Raw genomic sequence first — 22,342 nt, forward strand, 5'->3', positions numbered from 1 at the left:
TCAATAGCTGTGAATTTGAGTCTTATGAATTGTTTTTGAGAGTGAATTTAGTCAATAGTCAAATATGTTATTGGGTATCTAGGTAGGGAAAGCCAGGTCTTTCCTGCTTTGTGGGCACAGGCAACAGAAAACCAGGTTCCACTAAATGATGGCTCCTGGTTGCAAAGTAACACTGGAAATGATTGTGCAATGAAGAGAACAACAGAGGCATCAGTGTGTACCAATTATCAGATGTACTGCAGAAACTTACTAAGACTCCTGTGACAACCCCTTCCAAACCCATAACATTTATCATTCAAAAGGACAAGGGTAGCAGATATAAAGAAAGTTCCCCTCCAAGCCACTCATCATCCTGACTTTAAAATATATTGTCGTTCCTTCAGTGTCAGTGGGTCAAAATCTCGGATCTCTTTCCCTACCAGCATTGTGAATCTTTTGATACCATTGGTGGTAGTCCTTAATATTGGAAAATGAGCCTGGGCAGGTGGATGGTGCATCAGTAGGAGTACATTTTGGAGATAGTGATCATGACTTAGTTAGCTTTAGGATAGTAATGGAAAAGGATAATGATAGGCCTGGAATAAAAATTCTAAACTAAAACAAAGAATTGTAGATACTGGGAAATCTGAAACAAAACAAACATTGCTTGAGAAACTCAGGGGTCTGTGGAGAGAAAACAAAGTTAACATTCTAAGTCTACTGACCCTTCTCCATAACTAAAATAAATGTTTTAAACTGGGGAAAGGTCAATTTTACTAAGATGGGATATGATTTAGCCCAAGTGGCCTCAGAGCTGCTACTTGCAAATTAAACTGTCAGAGCAGTGGAAGACATTCAATGAGGAAATAGCAAGAATACAGGGAAAATATATCCCCATATGAAAACGGGTACGACCATGACCAGAGAATTTTGGAAATCAAGCAACATAAAGATGAGAATGAAGAAAAAAAAGAGAAGCTAATGTTAAATACCAATGGCTCAACATGGCAGGGTACTTAGAGTAGTAGTACAAGGGGGAAATTAAAAAGGAAGTTAAGGAAGCTAAGACAGTGCATGAGAAAGGATTGGAAAGTAGAACAAAGTAAATCTCAAAGATTTATCTGAATATATGAACAACACAAGAATAAGTAGGGAACGTATACGGCCTATAAGAAGGGGCTATAGAGCTAGAAGTAAAATGTGTGTGTGGGGTTCTGGATAGGAGGGTACAGACCTCAAATAATACTTTGTCAGTATTCACATGGAAAATTGTGACACAGATACAGGTACAAGAGTAAAGAACTATGAAATATTACAAGAGCTTAACATAGAGAGGTGTTTCTAGAGGGTTTAACAGCCTTAAAATTGGATAAATCTGCAGGATTGAGGGAGGTAAAGAGGAGATAATAGGAGTCCTGGCAGTAATTTTCACACCCTCTTTGGTCGCAAGTCTCATGTTGCCTCATTTTAAAAAAGGAATAAGGGATTAATCAGAAAACTGTAGTTCAATCAGTCAGTCAGCTATTAGAAAGAGGTCTAATAGAATATATCCACACTTGGAGAGACATGGATTAGTCAGGGATAATCAGCATGCATCTGTTAACAGAAGGTCATGCATGACAAGGCTGAGAAGGTGGACTGTCATGGTGACGTCAGCCAGTATGGGAACTGAACCTACACGACTGGCAACACTCTGTATTGCAAACCGGCCATTCAGCCAACCGAGAAAGTTAACTTCCAACGGTGCCTGTATCATGCAAATGGTAGGATGGAAGATCATGAATCACAGAACCTTCATCATTCTTTATCTTGTAATTCCTACATCCCATCATTCCTAAGTCTTAATTTCCAGTTCAGAACAAGGCCTGCTGCTTTTCGTAGTTCTTTTGGAACCAACCAACATACCCCCTTCCCATCCCCAAATAGAGTTAACATTTTGAGTGCAGCAACTCTTCAGCAGGACTGCACATTAATAATTCAAAAAGTTAATTCTGCTTCTCTCTCTACAGGTGCTGCCAGACCTGCTGAATTTCTTCAGTACTTCCAGGTTGTGTTTCAGATTTCCAGCATCTGCAGTTCTTAGTCTCTACCTCCTGAAAAGTCTTTCTGTATTTTTTGCCTTTGTACTCATAGAAATTAAGGAAATGCTTCCTAATTAAACTTGAGCAGGAGAATTAATACTAAGAGGTTTCCTTTAGATAAGTTTTCAGATTGAAATGGTTCACAAATTCATATCTTTGCTAAGTCTGAGCTGGGCCTTTCTTTTGCTATCTACCATCCCTTCTGCAGTGACTCAGAATTGAGGATAACTTCCAGTTTATTGGGTTTCAGGATGGCTGATAAGTGAGACTCTGTCAAATGTGTGAAAAGTAGCACCTGAAAGGTTGAATAGATTAGTTAATTGGGCATTTGTGCATTACCTCAGACATTGCAACTTCATTCGGTATATTGATGATGACGTCCCTCCAGATGTTTTAGGTGCCTTCCCAATGTGCCTTCTCTACTTTGGTCGGTCACAAGACAGAAATGAGTTGGCATGTATGTTTGACTTCTTGTGATAAAGGTTGACATAATTATTTGAGAGCTTGGGTATTAACAGACATAAAATAGATTTGTGGTTTAGGTTCTGTGATGGTGACATTTTTTGAAAAAAAAAAGGAATACTAAACTAAACACAATTTCCACAAAAATTTGCGATTTAAGGAATTATGGAATTATTGAAAGAAGAGTCGGACTGAAGGATCTGTCTCCATGCTGTACAGCTCCATGACTCTAAGACTTTGCAATGCTGAATTTTATGATATGCATCAAAAAAATGATCAGAGGCTACTAGTAAATTGAGGAGAATTAGGTTCCAGTTCAAAATAACAGCTTTTTATTAGTTTTGTAGAAATTTCCAGACTGGAAGTTTAGTTTGTAGAATCTGCAGATTCTAAGAGCTTGCAGACATCTCCTAGCTATTGGAACTAAAAAGGAGTCTATGCCCTCAAAACTGGAAAGTAATATGTAGACTGTCAAAACTGAAGAGTCAGTTGAGCAAGAAATCTCAAAGTTAAGATAATAGTGATACATCATCGGGATTGGGTATCTTCAAAGGATATTGCTGGGGGAAGAAAATGCTGCAGTTTTTGCTGTTTATGTTGAAAATGTTCCAAATTGGGCTTGGGTTGACAAGTGTTAAGGAACAAATGCCAGGCTATGGTCATCACTAATAAGAGATAATCTAACCACCGCCCCTTGACATTCAATGGAGTTACAATCACTGAATTCCCCATTATAACTACCAATCCTGGGAGTTACCATTGACCAGAAACTCAACTGGACTCACCACATAAAGACAGTGGCCACAAGACCAGGTCACAGGCTAGGAATATTGTAGTGAGTAACTCACCTCCGAGCTCACCAAAGCCTGTTTGCCATCTACAAGGCACAAGTTAGGAGTGATATGAAATACTTCCCATTTGCCTGAATGGGTGCAGCTCCAACACCACTCAACAAACTTGACACCTACCAGGAAGCAACCCACTTGAATGGCACTACATCCATAAGCATCCACTCCCTCCACCACTGTCGCTCAGTAGCACCTACAAGATGCACTGCAGAAGTTCATCAAGGATCCTTACATGGCCACTTTCCAAACCCACAACCATTTCCATCCAGAAGGACAAGTGTAGCAGATACACAATCACTTACAAGGTTCCCTTCATGCCACTCATAATTCTGACTTGGAAATATTTTGCTGCACCTTCACTGTCACTGGGTCAAAACCTTGGAATTCCCTCTCTTACAGCATTGTGGGCAAACCCACTGTAGGTGGACTTTAGCAGTTCAAGAAGGCAGCTCAACACTACCTTCTTAAGGGCAACTAGGGATGGGCAATAAATGCTGGCCAGCCGGTTACGTCCATAAATGAATAAAAAAAGTTTATATGTAAATAGCTTTGCACTTTTTCCCCCTGTATAATCAACTTGTGCTCTTGTAGTAAATGAACAGTAGGCAATTTGGTTTATCAAGTCTGTTCTGCCTGTTCTGCCATTATGACTGAAAAGACCATAAAACCATAGATGTAGACTAGGGGTAGGCCATTCAATACATCAAGTCTGCTCTGCCATTCAATGCCATTGTGGCAATCTGATAATCCTCAACTCCACTTTTATGCCTTTTCCTACAAATTGTGACTTTTTTTTGGATTCCAGCCGTGGAACTCCTTACTTTTATAACTTCAATCCTTTTGAAATAAAGTGTGAACAATTCTTAACTCAACCTTCCTGCCTTTTCCCCAGAACCCTGATTACCTCACTGATTGAAAATCTGTTAACCTCAGTCTCGAATATACCGCTGTCAACATTCACTCCCCCTCCCACGAATGCTCCATGGCTTCAAAATCTGGAATGTGACAAACTGGGGATATTTACTGGGGTTCAGGTCACAAAACAGTCATTTGGCTGGTCCTTCATGGAGATTGCTCCCAGATCCATGCTAAAGATTTCCTAGGCATAGGTTTTGTTGGGAATAAGCTCATACATGCCAGTGAGGGTTGGAGTTTGAAAGTTCAGGAAGCGGGTAAAGGGGGAAGTGTAATTTTGGATGTGTAGTCCCTCCAATGAGTTCAGGGGATGCGTAGAATAATTAGCTACACCTAATTCCTACCTGATATTAGCAGCCAAAGCTACCAGGCTATTTGATTGGAGTGGCCCTCCACCAACCATGGGCAAAATAGTAAGTGGTCAAAGTTTGGTAGAAGATTTGTAGCTCGGGTGCTCGTTGTTGTGGTTCTGTTCGCCGAGCTGGGAATTTGTCTTGCAAACATTTCGTCCCCTGTCTAGGTGACATCCTTAGTGCTTGGGAGCCTCCTGTGAAGTGCTTCTGTGCTGTTTCCTCCGGCATTTATAGTGGCCTGTCTCTGCCGCTTCCGGTTGTCAGTTCGAGCTGTCCACTGTAGTGGCCGGTATATTGCGTCCAGGTCGATGTGTTTGTTGATAGAGTCTGTGGATGAGTGCCTCTAGGAATTCCCTGGCTGTTCTCTGTTTGGCTTGCCCTATAATGGTAGTGTTGTCCCAGTCGAATTCATGTTGCTTGTCGTCTGTGTGTGTGGCTACTAAGGATAGCTGGTCGTGTCGTTTCGTGGCTAGTTGGTGTTCGTGTATACGGATCGTTAACTGTCTTCCTGTTTGTCTGATGTAGTGTTTTCTGCAGTCCTTGCATGGGATTTTGTACACTACATTAGTTTTGCTTATGAGTTCCCCGGTGTGCGTGGACCTGTATTGGCTCCCAGTCAGGCACCAGCACAGTTTCAAGATTCCCATCCATACTTTCAAACCACTCCATAGCCCAGCTCCTCACGATTTCAGCATACTTCTTTAGCTCTACAACTCCTTCAACCTCTGCATTTCATCAATTCTTCGCAATTTGTATATCATGATTTTAATCACTCCACCACTGAAAGCTGCCTAGGCCCCAAGTTCTGGAATTACTTCCCTATATCTATACCTCTCAGCTATCCTTTGAGATGCTCCTTAAAATTTAATGTGATAGTTCTTCTGTCTAATATTTTATTATGAAGCTGAATGCTAAATGTTGCTCCATAATTCTCCTGTTAAAGATCCATGTGACATTTCAGTACATTAAAAATGTTTTTTAAGTGCACATTGCTGGTGCAGCAAAATATTCCCCCAACATGATCTCCTGTAATTCCCACTTCTATTGTATCTATTTAAACCATTTTAACATTGGGCAGCACGGTGGCTCAGTGGTTAGCACTACTGCCTCACAGCACCATGTTCCCAGGTTCAATTCCATCCTTGGACGACTGTCTATGTCGAGTTTGCACATTCTCCCTGTGTCTGTGTGGGTTTCCTCTAGTTTCCTCCCGCAGGCCAGGTGAATTGTCCATGTTAAATTGCCCATAGTGTTAGGTGCATTAGTCAGAGGGGGGGTGGGTTGCTCTTCGGAGGGTCGGTGTGGACTTGTTGGGCTGAAGGGCCTGTTTCCACACTGTAGGGAATCTAATCTAAAAATACAAATGAATGGGTTATAACAATATTTTAGAACGTAGCTGAGAGTAAATCACAATGTTTTTGGTCTGTAACCACATTTGGTTGCATAAGAATATAAGAACAAGGAGTATGAGTAGGCAACTTAGCACCTTGTGTTGATCTGCCATTTTGGACAATATGGGTGATTTCATCTTGGCCTCAATTTCACTTTTCTGCCCACATTCCTTAATGCATTAATAATTAAAGATCTGTCTCTCTCCCCTTTAAATTTACTTAATGGTCCGGCATCCTCCAGAATCTGGAGTAGTGAATTTCACAGATTCACAACCATTTGAGAGAAGTAATTGCTCCTTTTCTGTTTTAAAACTACTAACCCTTATCCTAAAATTATGACCTATCATTCTAGATTGTCTCACAGGAGGAAACATTAACTCTTAAGTCTACTTGGTCAATCCTCTTTAGCAGTTTAGATACCTCAATTAGATCTCCTCTCATTCTTATGAACTCGAGAGAGTATAAGCCTAATCTCTCTTCATAAGACAAACTCATCTCTGGAATCAACCTAGTGAACCACTTCTGAACTGCCTCCAATACAACAACACCCCTCCACAAGTAATGGGACCAAAATTATACATAATATTATCCATTATCTTGTACAGCTGCAGCAAAACTTCCTTACTTTTAAACTGTATTTCTTTAGCAATAATGTCAGAATTCCATTTGCCTTCTTTATTACCTGTTGTACCTGGATACCAACATTTTGCTATTCACGCATGAAGACGCCCTGATCCCTCTGCACTGAAGTCCTTTGATGTTTCTCCCTATTTAAACAATAAGTTACCTTTCTATTCCTCTGTCCAAAAGGGATAACTTCACACTTATCCATGAAACATTGTTTCATTCATCTAACATATCTATGTCCATTTGTAAATTTCTTACTTCTTCATTGCAGCTGACTTATCCACCTATTTTAGTGTTGTATTGGTTAGATCAGTTAAGTGTGGTGGATTTCTTCATCTAAAGGACATTAGAGAACTAGATTGAAATTATCACACTGAGCAGTTTCATAGTCATCTGGTGTTTCTTCCCAAATTTATTGATTTACAAATTTAAATCTACCAGCTGCCATGGATGGATTTGACTTTGCATTTTTAAGATTGTAAACTCATTAACAGTAACCTACCCATCCCACAGATCGAAAACAGAACTAGTCTGATCATGTAAAGACTGCGGCTACAACAGCAGGTCAGAAGCTGGGAACTCTGCAGCAGTTAACTCATATCCAGACTCTTCAAAATCTGTCCACCATTTACAAGGCACAAATCAGAAATGCGATGAAATCCTCTCCACATGCCTGGATGAGAAGATCAACATCATCCAGGACAAAGAGGCTTATCTTGCTCGTTCCACCACTGATGCTCTGTACCAGCAGTATGTACTAGATACAAGATGTACTGAAGCAACTCACCAAAGTTCCTTTGACAGCACCTTCCAAACTCAATTTCCAGCATGGAAAAGTCACCACCTGCAAGTTTCTCTCCAATCACATAGCATTTTAATTTGGAACTTTATAACCGCTCCATCATTGCTGCTCGGTTAAAGTCCTGGAACTCTTTCTCCAACAGCAATGTTTTGTACCTTTTCCATACAAACTGCAGCAATTCAAGAATGTGTCTTTTCACCTTCCACTCAAAGGCTATTAGGGTAATGTATTCTAGCTTGGCAGTTCCTCTCACAATCCAAGAAATACTAAGAAAAATAAAGTTGACTTGTAGGGTGAGGATAATACTTCTCTACAAAGCAAATTCTTGACTTTCCAATTTTCTAAGAAGTGCATTGTACATTCAATTCTATTTTATGTAGCTGCAGCCATGCACAAGGAAGTCTGCTGCAGTTGGGTTTTGAATAATCCAACATGCACCTGCGTTTATGTACGTATCATAGAACATAACTGTATGATTTTAAACAATGTCACAATGTTTTCTATTGTCCAGAAAATAGATTGGTAACTCAAAAAACAGATTATGCTTAAACTCCCTTTATGATGATGAAATTTGGCATGAACAAAAATATGATCAAATATCTTAGCTATGGATGAGACAAATTCAACTTCTATTACAGGACAATAAATTTTCAACATTGTGAAAAATGTTTTGACTGAAGATAATCTCTACAGGCTGTTAAGAACTTTCTTTAATCTACTGCGGAAGTTCTTTGGAATAGAAACTAGGGGCGGGAGTAGGCCATTCAGTCCTTTGAGCCTGCACAACCATTCAATATGGTAATGGCCGATGGGCCAACTCCATTTCACTGTTCCTGCTTTCTCCCCATATCGCATGATGCATAAGACCATAAGAGATAGATAATTCAGCCCATCGGTTCTTCTCCACCAATAAATGAGATTGTGGCTAATCTGGTAAACCTCAACTCCATTTTCCCATCCTTTCCCTATAACCCTTGATTTCCATACTCATTAAAAATCTGTTCATCTCAGCCTTGAATATATTTAATGACCCAGCCTTTACAGTGTGATAAATAATTCTAAAGATTCATTACTTTATGAGAGAAGAAATTTCTTCTCATCTCTGTCTTAAATGTATGATCTCTTACTCTGAGGTTATGCCCTCTGGTCTTAGACTCCTTCCCAAAGGTAAACAATCTTCCACATTAACTCTGTCAAGTCTCCTCGAATTTTAATGTTTCAATAAGGTTGCCTTTCATTCTTCAAATATTCAAATGATACATACTCAACATAATCTCTCCTCACAAAACAATCTCTCTATACCCGGAATACCTCCAATGCCAGATCCCTTTAGCCCTAAGAACTATGAATCCTTCCTGAATGCATTCAGTGTTTTGGCCTCACCCACGTTCTGTGGCAGAGACAGAGTTTCTTTTCAGTTTAGCCTCTGGAATTTCCCAAATCCCATTTTATTGCATCAGGCATGTGCTCATCCATTCATTTTTCAAATTAAGTTTTTTTTAAATCACCCTGTTCAAAGTAGTTATTACATACCTCTAGAGTAGGTGGGATTCGAATTCAGACTTCCTGGTTAAGAGATAGGGACTCTATTACTGCATCATGCCAGCCCCTTTCACTAGAGTTATGAACTGCACAAAGATAGGCTATTTGTTCCATTGAACCTGACAGTATTTATCGCTATACAAATTAATACTCTCATGTTTACATACCATAGCTTTTCAATATTCCTCTGTAACTGGAATTTAAATTTTCTTTTAGGTTTGTTTTTAAGCTAAGGTATGTGGTGCATATAATCATGTTCCCTCTCGACCTCATCTGCTCTAAGGAAAACAACCCCAGCCTCTCCAATCTCTCTTCATAACTGAAACTCTCGAGCCCATGCAAAATCCTAGTAAATCTCCTCTGCACCCTTTTTAGTGCTATCACATCCCTTCTGTCACGTGGATTCCAAAAGTGCACACAATACTCTAGGTGTGGTCTAACTAACATTTTATACAATTCCAGCATAACCTCCCTGCTCTTAAATTCTATGCCTCAACAAATAAAGGCAAGTGTGCCATATGCCTTCTTAACCACTTCACTTGTCTTGATATCTTAAGGGAGTGGTGTACATGATAACTAAGGTCTCTGTCAGCCTCTGTGCTTCCCAGCAGAAGAAGGTTTTCTAAGACCTTGATCAAATGGGTCAATGTGCTGAAAAATGGCAGATGGAGTTCAATCGGGATAAATGCGAGGTATTGCATTTTGGTACCTCGAAAACAGTAGTAGAACTTTGACAAAAAATGGTACGGCCTTGGATAGTTTTGTTGCACAGAGGGACCTAGGGGTTCAGGTACATAATTCTTTGAAGTTTGCGTAACATACAAACATGGTGGTTAAAATCACGTTTAGCACGCTTTCCTTCATCGCTCAGTCCTCTGAGTATAGGAGTTGGGAAATCATGTTGAGGCTGTACAGGACATTGGTGTGGTCTGTTATGGAGAACCGTGTCCACTTCTGGTTACCCAGTTAAGGAAGATATTATTAAGTTGGAGAGGGTTCAGATTTCAAAACTAGGGGGCACATTTTTAAGATAGGAGGAGACAGATTTAAAAAAGATGAGGAACAAATTTTTTACACAAAGGGTGGTTCGGGTGTGGAATGAACTTCCTGAGGAAATAGTGGATATGGGCACAAATGTAACATTTAAAAGACACTTGGGTAAGTACATGAATAGTAAGAGTTTGAAGGGAAATGGGCCAAGAGCAGGCAGGTGGGCTATTTAGTTTTGGATTACGTTTGGCATGAGGAGGTTCGACTGAAGGGTCTGTTTCATACTGTATGACTCTATGACTTTCTCCCTAACTTCTATATCCATATCATCTTTCTCACTAATGTACACTAACACAAAGTACTAATTTAGAATCTTAGCTACATCCTCTGTCTCCATGCACAAGTTATCACTTTGGTACTTAAAGGGTCCTTCTCATTCCCACATTATCCTTTTACCCTTATAAAACCTTGAATTTTCCTTTATTTTACTTGCCAGTATCTTTTCATATCCTTTTTTTGTATCTGTTTCTAGTTCATTCTGATCAAATCAAATCTGATCATATTAAAAGCAGCCTTCCCCCTGTTGAGAACTTTTGATTTCAGACCCATTCTTGTTCTTTCCATAAATATCTTGAATTTAATGAAGTTATAATGCTATCTGAAAAATGCTCCCCCACTGATACTTAAACCACTTGCTCAACTTCATTACCTAAACTTAAGTCCAGGACTACCCTTCCCTTGTAGGTTCTTTTACGTGCCGGCTTAAAAAGCCCTCCTGGATGTATTTTAAGAATTCCACTCCCTCCAAACCTTTCACAGAATGACCACCCTAGTTAATGTTGGGGAATTTGAAATCTCCTACTATCACTACACTACTACTTCTACACTTCCCTTAAAATTTGCTTACAGATCTGCTCTTCTATTTCTCTTGAACTGTTGGGGGCATAACTGCTATATTCTTAGAAACGTGATCACAGAAGTGCTTCCACCTACAACGTGAAGGTGCCTCAGAGGCCTCTTAACTTGTTCCAGTTAAAATCACATGTGCGGTCACGCAACATCTATAAGGTAACATGCATTGAAATGAACAGGCTGCCAACAAAAAATAATTAAAATGAACATTGCTCACAGTTGTTATCCCCATTCAGATATATACATTTGAATAAAACACTATGGAACAAATTTAGATCCCCACAAACAGGTGAATTTCAGTTGGATGGCATGCTAAAAAATCTGAAATTTATCCCCAACCTCCCACTTACAGTTAAAATGGTGATTTGGGAACTAATCTACTCGCCCGGAGTAAACTGGCAATTTACACATTGTACTGAGGCTGCATGCCTCAGAACTAACCACTATTTTAAAATTAACCCAGTCAGGCTACATTTCTCAAGTTCTGGGAAACCCAGTGAATAAAGAAAGGTGAGGACTATTGGATCAAGAAGGTTAAGTAAAGTGACTGTGGCTGGATGGGCCACTCAAAATAATGAACTTATGATGGAAAGTGATGAACTTATCACTGAGTTACAAAAGATGGTCAATGATTAAAGCATGCTAGGAAATGAATCTGAGCCTTGACCAAAATGACTGTGATAATCAACGTGCTGCAGAACCCAGGGGCTGCAACTACCAAAAAGCCTGATAGCTGCAGACTCTACAATACACACCGGAATTTGGGTTTGAATGGGACAATGGAATGTTGTCCCCACAAACTGGAAACATCGAGGTGTGCACCAGACATGGAGGCACCTCACATTCAGCACCTGCCATCAACGTGTCAACACCCGGTTGAGTCTGATCGATCAGGGTGATTGAACCTGATCAATCCTTTGGAATACACTCAAGGCCCTCCTAAAAGGGTGTGAAGACTTTGGAGTATAAGAATCGCCGCAAAAGAACGCTCAGTGCAGTAACTTGAGAATAACCACCGAATGAGAAGCCTCCTCTGAAACCATTGGAAGAAGACGAGACGACATCACCGCATGGATCCTGGCCAATTTCTAGTGTGGTGGTATATAATCATCCATAGTTAAGGTAAAACATAAGATAGATTTGTCGTGTTTTTCACTGGTTCACAGTGTATTTGTTGCTCTAGTATTAAATGTGTCAAATAAAGGAATAGTAGTTTCACTACTATTAAGTGTTGACTCATACTTCTTTTGCTAGACATAAGAGTTCAAATACGCTGTGTGGCAGGTGCAACAGTAACCTACCATTTAATTTCTCTGTTTTACCTATTCAGGCAACGGTGTACCAAGATTGTTTCAATTTCATCCCCAAGGTGTTTGACGTCCCTCACTCTCACCCACCCTAACATTCACCCAAACCCCCAAATAAACTGTTATCACTAAGACCACCAAACCAAAGTCCTTCAATCCGGTCTAAACTTCAAGCATACCACCCCCTACAGACGCAAGGTCTCAGATACCCTCTTTTCCAACCTTGCCCCCTCACCACCCCCAACCCCACTACCCCCTCAACATTGACTTTCCAGATCTGCCGTAATTCCTTCTGATCAGACTAACCTTTCCCTTCGATCTTCCCTCAACATTGATCCTTCCAAACTTTGAAAACGTTTGATCACTCCTCTCTACACTCTGTTACAGGCCTACCACTCAATTATCAACCAGTACTCAATCTAGAAGGTGGTGGTCTGAAAACAGAAAAATAGTTCATGAAGATGCACTATATGGCAGGACCTGAGGGTAATCCAGTATTTCAGGGTGGCTCACCTCAAAACAACTGATCAGTATTTCAATAGTCCAGTTAAAATCTTGCCTGAGGAGCAAGAGTCACTATCATTTGTTTAAGTAAGCCAACTTTCCCATAAAATATTTGTGTGCCAACAATAACTTGTATCACCTACATGCCTTTAATGTGCAAAGCAGAGACATGGGGAAATAATACATTCCAGGTCTAAGGAGAATAGATAGGTCAAAAAAATGAATTTAGATGAAAAAGAAGAGAGGAAATGGAGATGGAATTAGGAAGAGAGAGAATAAAAGAATGAGGAGAGGAAGACAAAGAACCATCTCAAAGAGAAGAGAAGGATAAGGCAAAGAATGTGGAACGGAGATGGAAGGGTAAAGATTGGGAATGGGAACAGAGGTATTCACAGCTCTCATTTTTATTCATGGGCATTTTTGTCTTTTCTTAATATAGGGAATTGCATTTTTTGTGCAATCAAATGTATCCACTCACTGGCTTTCACACAGGTGAATAAACATATCCATCCTACTTCAAAGGTTTTAAAAGTTTGGCCTATTTTACATGCCCAATATGCAATGGGGTTTGAAACTATTCTAATAGAAGGACCAACCAACGAAGTTGAATCCATATATATGGATTCTACTCCATCAAGTGGTAGCTTTGCATATGTAATCAAAAGCAGCAGTTCTGAAGCTTGCACAATGAACAACTTGTCCAAAATAGCATCACTTATGGTCACTTGAGACTAAGTTACAGATATTTTTAAGTCAACTGTGTGGAAATGTTACATTTCCTTTTTAGTGCTCTTATTATGCTCTTCACTTTCCCCTGAAATACACGTAATAAGTGCAACAATTTGACATAGTATGGCACTCCCTGATTAGAGCTAAATTGTAAGGTTGGTAACAAGTATTTACTTTAGTTTGTAAATATGCATGGCCATACACATATCTGAGAATGCTTCGATTAATAATGCTCCTTCTGTCATAGCTCTAGAAATATTTACTGTTCAATAATATATTCAATTTTCTTTCAAAGCAGGCTGCTTTATCCCAGGTGGAATCCGGTCAAGTCTGGTTGCGAAAGCACATATCCCGGCCAGTGGGCAAGATTCCATCCCAAGCCTGATTTGTGCCTTGTGGACTGACATTTGGAAATCAGGATGTGAAGTACACACTGCAGAATTCTCAGTCTCTGATCTGGAAATTCTGTGACAAGCAAACCCAAGTTGAGGAAAGAAAAAGAGAAAAAAATGGAACCACCTCTGACAAATTTGGTAAGTTATATGGGAGAAAGTGAGGACTGCAGTTGCTGGAGATCAGAGTTAAAAAGTGTGGCGCTGGAAAAGCACAGCCAGTCAGGCAGCATCCGAGGAGCAGGAGAGTCGACGTTTCGATGAAGATTCCTGATGAAGAGCTTGGATCCTACCCCTTGGATGCTGCCTGACCGGCTATGCTTTTCTGGCACCACACTTTTTGACTATACACTCAGTACAGCAATTTCTTGAAAAAGCACAAGCCACCAATTTTTCTTCTGAATTTCCAGAAGTTTCCAAGTACATCAATAATCCATTCTGGGAAACTACTGGACAATTGGGAATGGTAGGCAGTCCTAATTCAACACTAGCTTGTGAATACAACAAAATACACTGCATCTAGAATGACATTCTAAAATCACTGCCCTAGGGTTAGTAACCTACCAAAGGACCTTTACATCTCCTACGTTGTTGCAAGGTGGCACTCCCTGCTTCTGCTCAATGCACTAACTGAATTAAAAGTCTCTTTCTGTGCAGAACTGAAACCTGAATTCTTTCAGCAGCTTCAGGAATCAAACTTTGCCATCTTTGTAGGCAGAACAACTATTGAGTCTTTGGCTAGTCAGCACATTCTCTTGTGCTAAATAAGCTCTGACTTTCAAAGCTATGTATCAAGGGAAATCCACAAAAAACTATGTGAGGTACTGGGGAGGGTACATTTGATTACTACATAGAATTGAAAATATGAAGCTGGTTCCACTCTTTCAAACCACATCTTGACCTCAAAAAATGTTGTTGAACCATTTTCTTCATCCAAATATGTAGCTAATGAGTTACAACACTACTTCAGGGGAAACCGTGTTTTTTTGCGGGGGAGGGGGATGGAGGTGGGACAAAGACAGAGAGAAGGCTCCCTTCCCTCAAAGACAATAGTGAACTATTTGCCCGGTTCCAGCAGTTAACATGGTCATCTTTCCTTGTGATGGACCCACACATTGCCAGATTTAATTAGTTTTAATATTAATCTTTTGAGACTGCTCACGGTTAAAATAACACTACATATTGTGCTTCCTATCTCCCAGCAGTTACTCTATTGTTGCTCACTTCCTCATTTTTTCTGGGTCTTCTAGCGAAGTCTTCCATTTCTTCTTTGTATGACCACATCAAAGGATCCTCACTGTAAACAAGGAACTTAAGCCTCAACATTTCAAGCAAAAATTCTAGGTAATCATGCTCAAACTATCTCAAGATACTTACAGTACAAAGGAATCTATAAAAAGGAGTGGGACCTTTTTGTTCATTAAGCTTACTACTTGGTTAGTTGCAACACCTTTTAAGCTGTTTGCACCTATTAATTTATCATATTTAGCTCAGTTGATTTGATATCTATGGTCCAATGAATCCTAATTGCAAATTGTAATACACAGCATATTTATCTAAGTTTAACAGGACCTTGACACTTCTTACCGTTACACTCATATGTAGCATTTTATAGGGGTCAGCTCATGCTTGATCTGTAAAGAAACATTCTTGTGTGTATTTCCCAAAGTACTTTTTAAATGGTTTATCATAACCCCCTCAAGAGTTCTCAACCGAGTGTGTTAATAGACTCCTATCTAAATCAGGCCATCCCCTAACTCAAATTCTTCAACATGGAAGACATAGAAACATGCCTTCTACAAACAAATTTAACAAAGGCAAAATCAATTAATTTTGATATAAATAAGATGCTACTTCCAAGACAGGCTCAAATTATTTGAAATAGATAAATGTGCAGGGGTAAACAGAATTTATATGAACATTTGTCAGTTTTAGGCAGTCACTCAACACATGAGATGTACCAGGCGAAAGTGAATACTGCAGATGCTTGAGATTAGAGTCAAGTGTGGTGCTGGAAAAGCACAGCAGGTTAAGCAGAATCCGAGGAGCAGGAAAATTGATGTTTTGGGCAAAAGCCCTCCACCAGGAATGATGATGAAGGGCTTTTGCCCGAAACGTCGATTTTCCTGTTCCTTGGATGACCTGCTGTGCTCTTCCAGCACCACACTCTTGACATGAAATGTACCATCAGAAACGGGAGAAATGATATTGCATACAAAAAGAATGACAAAATCAACAAGGCCAACTACAGACTTACTACTGGCAGATAACAATAATTTCCAACAAAGCGAAACTATTCTTCTCCACTCAATGTTATCACTACCAAAACTTCCATCATCTCATTGTGGGGAATTACCAATGACCAGAAACTTAATGCGTCTAGTTATATAAATACTGTAGGACTAATTCATTTCCTGATTCATCAAAGTCTGTCTTCCCTGCATAAAGAACAAATCAGGAGTGACAGTGAATAATCTCATTGCCTGGATAAATGCAATTCAAACAAGAATCCAGAAGCTCAGCACCATCCAGGACAAAGCAGCCTGCTTCATGAGCAGGCCATCCACCACTTCAAGCATCCACTTTCTTCAACAGTATTAGCAGATGCACTGTAGCATCTTACCAAGGTTCCTCAAATAGCAACTTCTAAATTCACAAAATACCATTCAGAAGGACAACAGTAATAAACAAATGAGGACACCATCACAACAAATTCTTCTCCAAGTCATATGTCTTTCTGACTTGGTACTGTATTGTTGTTTCTTCATTATCACGGGGTAAAAATTCTGGAATCCGAATCTAACAGCAACAGAGTATACCTAGACCATGGATTCAAAGAGGCAGAATACCACGTCCTTCTCATGGACAATTAGGGATGGGCAACACATTCTGGCAATTATAGCAATGCTCACATCCCAAAGATAAAAAGCTTTTCATCAGATTCATTATTATATATGGAAATAAAATATCAGAAATGAATAAGAATCATTTGTACAGTCCAGACATATCATGGTAATTGTTGGAAATAGATAACAACTGCTTTAAGGGTAAATTCATCACTAAACTCCAAAACCTTGGTCTTGGTTCCCCCTCTATGTATCAGGATCGTCAACTTCCTAACCCATAGACCACTATCAGTAAGAATAGGCAACAACAGCTCCTCCACCATAATCCTCAAGACTGGTGCCCGAGAAGGCTGCATACTCAGCCCCCTACTATACGCCTTATGTTCTCACAACTGTGTGGCCAAATTCCATTTATAAATTTGCTGAAGACACCACCATTATAGGTTGGATCTCCAGCAACAACGAGACAGAATACAGGAAAGAGATTGAGTGTTTAGAAGCATGGTGTAAAGATAACATTTTCTCCAACAATGTAGCAAACGAAGGAGCTGGTCGCTTACTTCAGGAAGTTGAGCGGAGGACATGCCCTTGCCTGCATCAGTGGTGCTAAGTGGAGATGGTACAGCGTCAGGTTCCTGGGAGTGATCAGCATCAACAATCTGCCCTGGTGCACCCACATTGATGCGATGGTCAAGAAAGTACAACAATGTTTATACCTCCTCAGGATACTAAGAAATTTCAGATGTCCACAAAGGACTCTTACCAATTTTTATAGATGCACCAGAGACACTATCCTTTCTGAGTGCAACACAACATTGTATGGCAACTGTTCTGCCCAAGACTAAAATAAATTACAGAAAGTTGTGAACACAGCCCAGTCCAACACACAAGCCAACCTCCCATCCACCTATACTTTCCACTGCCTCAGAAAAGCAACCAACATATTCAAAGATCCCTTCCACCCCAGTCATACTCTTTTCCACTCCCTTCTGTCAGGCAGAAGATATAAAAGTTTGAATACATATATGAACAGATTTAAAAACAGCGTCTTCCTCACTATTATCAGACTTTTGAACGGTCCTTTCAAATGTTAATTCTGATCTCTCTTTCTGCACTTTCTCTACAGCTGTACTCTGTATTCTGCACTCTGTTCTGCTATCTTGATGTACTTCGTATGGTGTGATTTAGCTATGGTATGGATAGCACGCAAAACAACACTTTTCACTGTAGCTTGGTACAGTGATTTATTGACAACAATAAATAAAACTCAGATTCAAAAATTGTTGCTTCTACGAGAAGCCACGTCAGGGCTAGAGGTGAAGGTGAAAGAGATATAAAGGGTGGAAAGTGAATGCTGAGTGAGGTTTGCAGAGATTAGCATTGGGACGATTACTGTTCCTGACTTGTGTCAAATACTTGGTTTAGGAAATGTGTTGATCAAATTTGCAATAGAGAAATTAAGTCATGAGAATAAGAATTGAAAAAGTTGGGCAAAACCTACTTATTGGCAAAAATCATCACATTGTTTAGCGTTACCAAGTGCATATTATTTCATATATTTAGGAAAATGAAACACATGTTGAAATAGCAAAGGAAGAAACTAAGAGTGAAGAGACTGAACATTCAACATATCTAACCACAACAACGCCACTATCAACAGAATACTGCAATTCATAACCAAAACTGTAGAATATAAGTTTGATAAATCATCAAATTCTATAGTGCGATGGTCAGACAACACTTTGATTACTATCCAGCTCTTGGCTGCCAAGAAACAATCAAATTGTTAAAGTTCTGCAGGCAGTGCACTATAGTGACCCAAGTTTCATTCCTAATTGCAGAAGACTCAAGCTATTAGAAGAGACAACATAGCCTTTCAATCCAAATAGGAAATGTCTCAAATGAATTCTTAAAAGAAGAAAACAAAATAGTTAAGGGAATACTCTAGGATTAAATATTAGTTGACAGTCCAAGATGGATCCAAAATTAGCTTAGTGGTAAGAGACAGAGGGTGGTGGTACAGACCCATGTCACTGGAGTCCATTGCATACTACAGGGTTCAGTGCTGTTTGGATATATATAAACAATAAAGATGAGAACATAACAGGGATGACAAATGAATTTCTGGATGGCAAGAGGATGGGCCGGGTGCTTAACAATGGGGAAGGAGGTTTTAGGTTGCAGGATGATACTGATAGATTGGTCAGATAGGCAGAACAGCAACAGATATCATTTTGGATCCAGCTTGCCAAGTTACTTTGATCCCAAGTGTTTCAACGTTCTTTATAAGTCTCTAATGTTGGACCTTGTAAAAGGATTTGCTTAAATCCATTTACATTATATTGACTGCCCTAAATTCATCAATACAGCTGGTCACCTCCTCGAAAAATTTAATGAAATTTATTAGGCATGATCTTCCTCTGATGAAACGGCTGACCATCCCCGATTAAATCTTGCCTCTCCAAGGGAAGATTAATTCTCTCATTCAGAATTTTCTACAATAGGTTCCCTACCATTGATGTGGGACTCACTAGTCAGTAAGATTAGGGAGGGTGGTAAAAAAGGAGGGGGGGTGGCATTGCTAATTAGAAATGGTATAACGGCTGCAGAAAGGAAGTTTGAGGGGGATCTGCCTCTGGAGGTAGTATGGGCTGAAGTCAGAAATAGGAAAGGTGCAGTCACCTTGTTGGGTGTTTATTATAGGCCCCCCAATAGCAGCAGAGATGTGGAGAAACAGATTGGGAAACAGATTTTGGAAAGGTGCAGAAGCCACAGGGTCGTAGTCATGGGCGACTTCAACTTCCCAAATATTGATTGGAAGCTCTTTAGATCAAGTAGATTGGATGGGGCGGTGTTTGTGCAGTGTGTCCAGGAAGCTTTTCTAACGCAGTATGTAGATTGTCCAACCAGAGGGGAGGCCATATTGGATTTGGTACTCGGTAATGAACCGGGACAAGTGGTGGGCTTGTTAGTGGGTGAACATTTTGGTGATGGTGACCACAATTCTGTGACTTTCACCTTGGTTATGGAGAGAGATAGGTGCGCACAACAAGGAAGATTTTACAATTGGGGGAAGGGAAATTACGATGCTGTAAGACAGGATTTGAGGAGCATACGTTGGGAGCATAGGCTGTCAGGGAAGGATGTGGTGGAAATGTGGAACTTTTTCAAGGAGCAGATACGACGTGTCCTTGATATGTATGTACCGATCAGGCAGGAAAGAAATGGTCGTGTGAGGGAGCCTTGGTTGACGAGGGAGGTTGAATGTCTAGTAAAGAGGAAGAAGGAGGCTTACATAAGGTTGAGGAAACAGGGTTCAGACAGAGCAGTGGAGGGATACAGGATAGCCAGAAGGGACCTGAAGAAAGGGATTAGGAGAGCTAAGAGAGGGCATGAAAAATCCTTGGCGGATAGGATCAAGGATAACCCCAAGGCATTCTATGCGTATGTGAGAAACCTGAGAATGACGAGAACGAGGGTAGGTCCGATCAAGGACAGTAGTGGGAGACTGTGTATTGAGTCGGAAGAGATAGGAGAGGTCTTGAACAAGTACTTCTCTTCAGTATTTACGAACGAGAGGGACCGTATTGTTGAAGAGGAGAGTGTGAAACGGACTGATAAGCTAGAAGAGATACCTGTTAGGAAGGAAGATGTGTTGGACATTTTGAACAACTTGAGGATAGACAAGTCCCCCGCGCCTGACGGGATATATCCTAGGATTATGTGGGAAGCAAGAGAGGAAATTGCAGTACCGTTGGCAATGATCTTCTCGTCTTCACTGGCAACGGGGGTGGTACCAGGGGACTGGAGAGTAGCGAATGTTGTGCCCCTGTTCAAAAAAGGGAATAGGGATAACCCCGGGAATTACAGGCCAGTTAGTCTTACTTCTGTGGTAGGCAAAGTAATGGAAAGGGTACTGAGGGATAGGATTTACGAGTATCTGGAAAGACACTGCTTGATTAGGGACAGCCAGTACGGATTTGTGAAGGGTAGGTCTTGCCTTACAAGTCTTATTGAATTCTTCGAGGAGGTGACCAAGCATGTGGATGAGGGTAGAGCAGTGGATGTAGTGTACATGGATTTTAGTAAGGCATTTGATAAGGTTCCCCATGGTAGGCTTATGCGGAAAGACAGGAGGCATGGGATAGAGGGAAATTTGGCCAATTGGATAGAAAACTGGCTAACCGGTCGAAGGCAGAGAGTGGTGGTAGATGGTAAATATACAGCCTGGAGCCCAGTTACAAGTGGAGTTCCGCAGGGATCAGTTCTGGGTCCTCTGCTGTTTGTAATTTTTATTAATGACTTAGATGAGGGAGTCGAAGGGTGGGTCAGTAAATTTGCAGATGATACGAAGATAGGTGGAGTTGTGGACAGTGAGGAGGGCTGTTGTCGGCTGCAGAGGGACTTATATATGATGCAGAGCTGGGCTGAGGAGTGGCAGATGGAGTTCAACCCTGCCAAGTGTGAGGTTGTCCATTTTGGAAGAACAAATAAGAATGCGGAATACAGGGTTAATGGTAGAGTTCTTAGTCAGGTGGAGGAACAGAGGGATCTTGGGGTCTATGTACATAGATCTTTGAAGGTTGCCACTCAGGTGGATAGAGTTTGTAAGAAGGCCTATGGTGTATTATCGTTCATTAGCAGAGGGATTGAATTCAAGAGTCGTGAAGTGATGTTGCAGCTGTACAGGACTTTGTTTAGGCCGCAGTTGGAGTACTGTGTGCAGTTCTGGTCGCCTCACTTTAGGAAAGATGTGGAAGCTTTGGAGAGGGTGCAGAGAAGATTTACCAGGATGTTGCCTGGAATGGAGAGTAGGTCGTACGAGGATAGGTTGAGAGTTCTCGGCCTTTTCTCGTTGGAACGGCGAAGGATGAGGGGTGACTTGATAGAGGTTTATAAGATGATCAGAGGAATAGATAGAGTAGACAGTCAGAAACTTTTTCCGCGGGTACAACAGAGTGTTACAAGGGGACATAAATTTAAGGTGAAGGGTGGAAGGTATAGGGGAGATGTCAGGGGTGGGTTCTTTACCCAGAGAGTGGTGGGGGCATGGAATGCGCTGCCCGTGGGAGTGGTAGAGTCAGAATCATTGGTGACCTTTAAGCGGCATTTGGATAGGTACATGGATGGGTGCTTAATCTAGGTTAGAAGTTCGGCACAACATCGTGGGCCGAAGGGCCTGTTCTGTGCTGTATTGTTCTATGTTCTATGTTCTAATTCCCTGGTCTATCTCTACTGCCCTTCTTGAAAAGTAGAATCACAGTAGCTCTCCTGCAGTCTTCTGAGGATAGTGGATGAAGAGGTTGCGGTGGTATGAGAGACTAAATTAAAAGGTTATTAGTTCAAATCCCACATGACAAATTTTGAAATTGATTTTTAATAAAAAGTTAAGTTGTGCACTAACATCAGACAATTGTCATAAATGCTACAAGTAAAAAGCCCAAACTAGCTCATGGATTATCTTTGGCAAAGAGAAGCTATTGTGGGTTACTCATGTCCATATAATACAATGACTTTTGCCGTCCTGAGGATAACTAGGGATGAGCAATATGCTTTGCTAATGTTTCCAAAACTTAAGAACATAGATACAGCTGCTGCTCCACAATACTCCTATTTCAAAACCTGCAATCTTAGCCATGGAAACTGTCAATTCTGAATATGT

General features: G+C 40.5%; 1 protein-coding gene across 4 annotated transcripts in view; it reads right to left on the reverse strand.

The window, feature by feature from the left end:
• ahi1 (Abelson helper integration site 1) overlaps nucleotides 1-22,342 on the reverse strand; it is a 260,111-nt gene that overhangs the window by 130,822 nt on the left and 106,947 nt on the right. The gene's annotated exons all lie outside the window — the stretch shown is intronic.

Source organism: Chiloscyllium punctatum, chromosome 3, assembly GCF_047496795.1.
Source record: "Chiloscyllium punctatum isolate Juve2018m chromosome 3, sChiPun1.3, whole genome shotgun sequence".
NCBI lineage: Eukaryota > Metazoa > Chordata > Chondrichthyes > Orectolobiformes > Hemiscylliidae > Chiloscyllium > Chiloscyllium punctatum.